We start from the raw sequence: 3,172 nt of genomic DNA on the forward strand, positions 1-3,172 counted from the left end.
GGAGTGACCAGGGTGAGGCAGCGGACAAAAGTGAATGAAGTCCCCAGAGGGCAGGTGTCTGGCCGCCACGTTGCTGAGGGCCCGCGGGTGTGCGCCTCCACCAGGCATGTGGGGGGTTGTCAGAGGGAACCAGGAAGCAGAGGGGGTGCGATGACAGGGATCAACCCACAAATAAACCGGCACGCGTTCTGTGGACACCGTTGCAAGCAGGAGTCACTTACCTCCAGCGGACGAAACAGCTCTGATTTGCTTAAAGCAAGGCAGTCATCAGCTCACCTACCTGGGAATCAGAAGCAGGAACCTTCCCTGGGGAAGAAGGTTCGAGTGATGTCACGGAAACTCGGTCTCCGCCCTGAGGTTTTGTTTTGGCGTCATCCTCTTCCCGAGGGTCGCCCCGCGGGGGCCTTTGGAGGCACAGACACCCCAGACCGTGGAAGGGTTTTGTGCCGGAGTTTCAGGCCAGGCTTGCATCGTGGGCTGGGCATCTAGCGGCCATGGCACACGGACTGCGGTCAGCCAGGCCGTGCTTCCCTGCTGCTCCTGGCTGGGACAGAGGGATTGAGTCTGTTCAGACCACTAAGGGGCCAGAGGGTTGGGGGTGCTGGTCCGCCAGAGAAAGGGTGGCATGTTCTCGCCTTAGGGAGAAGCGGGGCATCCCGTCCAGGCAGCCCCCCCACCGCTGGGGCAGCGATGCTGAATGAATCGGTGACCTAGTTATTTGTGAGGCTTCCTTAGCCAGAACCAACCCAGTTCATACCCACGTGTTACTCTTACTCGTGCTCATGGATGCATAGTAACACCTTCAAGTACACGGCAGCGTCAGCCACAGCAGAGTCAGGGGCGTTCCAGGGCAGAAGCTGTCGTGTGGGTGGGATAGGAGTGCGCGCGTGCTACACCCTTGCCAGACGCACAGAACGGCACAACGCGAAGAGTGAGCACCCCGGACCTGCCTGAATGCAGACGTATCAGTGGTAACAAAGACACCGCACGAATGCAGACGGCGGTGACGGTGGCTTCGCTGGAAGGTACGCGGGGACTTCCTGTACGTTCTGCTCAGCTTTCCGGTTGATTTAAAACTAACTGCTCGAAAAAATAAGTATCAGTTAGAGAGGTAGCGTTAGCTGTCCTTATCTGATTATCGGCTCCTCCACCATGAGCACTCGGCGAGGGCGGGAAGGTGTCTGCTTCGCTCGCTGCGTATCCTGCACCTGTAACGTTGGAACTGGCATGTAGCAAAGGCTCCCACCCTCCGATCAGAAACCATTTGGGTCAGAAATGTTTGAGAATTAAGGACGTTTCTGATTTTAGAAAAGCAATAAGGTCCACAAAACATGCCCAGCATTATGGAACATCCCAGCTGAATCTGGGTCAGCGCTCCACAAACACATGCATAATTCTGCAGCAAAAAGATATGAATATTCACGCTGACACTATATATAGCCCCACATCAGTTCAGGTCAGCTTCAGCCTCCAAATGAGTTACAGAATATTTGCATTTGTTGAAAATTCATTTTTCATTTGGTAACTGGGACTTGACAGCAAAATCACCCAATTACTTATTTTTAAAGGCATGATTAATCCACTGCTCCTGGAATTTGTCAGGGTTGGAGGTCAGGGTCAGAGGGGGATGTGCTGACAGACCCCTAGGCTGGTCCTGTCCACCCCTAACCCTTCCCCCAGCTGCTCAGAGAGTCTCTGCGGCCGAGACCACCCCATCTCCCAGCGTCCCTGAGACCTGCCGTGACTGCGATTAGGTCTTCATCGTGTGGGACACAGCGCGAGCCCGCAACAGCAGCGTGATTTCGTCAACCCGAGAACAGAGAGCGAGGAGGGGTCCTCGTCTCGTGGGGACCTCCTCCCGCGGTCGGCAGACCTCCGCTTCTTGCGGTTTAAAATGCCCACGAGAGGGATGCGATGCAGGCGACGTCGCGCCCCGAGCCCCCCTCCTGCCCACCCCACTCCGCTTCGTTCACCAAACAGCACGAACGCAGCAGGAATACGGGGCACCGGCCAGACCCCCACAGCCCTGGCCTCTGAGTGGCCCCCGTGTCCCCGTCCGGCGTCCTGGAGTTTTCTTCCCGAGTGGAGATTGTCGCGTGAGAGTTTCTGCCGCAGGCCAGGCGTGCGGGCGAAGCGCCGTGAGACGTCACTGCTGTCACCGCGGCGGCACCGCGCGCCTGCCATGGGGGCGAAGTGCCCCGCGGCGAGGACAGCGAGGCCAGGCATTCCTGGACGAAACCGGAGTGTCGCAGTCCGTCCTTTCCCAGCAGAGTGGACTCGCCGCGGGGCATCGGGCGGACAGTGTCTCCGGCAGAGGCGCGTGGCCCTGCGGAATCGTGGGGCGCGCGGAGCGGAGCCGAGGTCTGCCTTACGCGGCGTGGGGCTCCGCTGGTCACTCGGGGTGCCGGTTTGCACCCGCGCGGTGCACACTGACAAATGGAGGTGCCGAGCTCTGCTCCTCGTAATCGGTCTCTGGGGGAGGGGGGGACCCACCTGTCACCACGCACCCCGCCGAGGTGATGCGCCCTCGCAGGCAGCTTCTCAACCACACCTAGAGGAACATCTGTTTGGGGCACATCTTGACTTTGCACTAAGTTGCCTTCTATGAAATATTTATCCTGAGACCGTCCCTGCCGACTGATGAGTCTCAGCCCCTCGAGCCTCTCCTCCCTTCCCGGCTGCCTTTTGGGACAAGTCACAGATTCCCCAGAGCGGAGCCGCCTTCCACAGGGGTGGGTTTTCCCAGCCCCGCCTGCGTGCCCGCGCGCTCCTCCGCGCGCTCCTCCGCGCCCATCCTCATCGCCCGCCCGCCTCCCGCTCAGAATCCAGGTTGCTCTGCACTTGCTCCTGTGGACACGCGGGGCTCTGCTTTGTTTGCTCCGTCCACCATCTTACTTTCCTCGGCTCAGCCTCAGAAACGTCAGGCCAGCGCCATCCACTGCCATCCCCCAGCCCACCTGGGTCTGGTCGCTAATGGAGCAGCATCCCACTGGGCTGGGGACAGGCGACATGGGCCAAATTAATCCAAAGGGGAGAGAGAGAGATTGAGAATCAACGTACCAAAACTGCAGATGAGTCACACTTAGCTGTGAAGATATGTTTATTGCCTTTTTCTTAGAGGATTATTTTATTTTCAGGTGATAATGATTTCTATTTCCATTACAATGATAGT

Source organism: Pteropus vampyrus, unplaced genomic scaffold, assembly GCF_000151845.1.
Source record: "Pteropus vampyrus isolate Shadow unplaced genomic scaffold, Pvam_2.0 Scaffold100, whole genome shotgun sequence".
Taxonomy (NCBI): domain Eukaryota; kingdom Metazoa; phylum Chordata; class Mammalia; order Chiroptera; family Pteropodidae; genus Pteropus; species Pteropus vampyrus.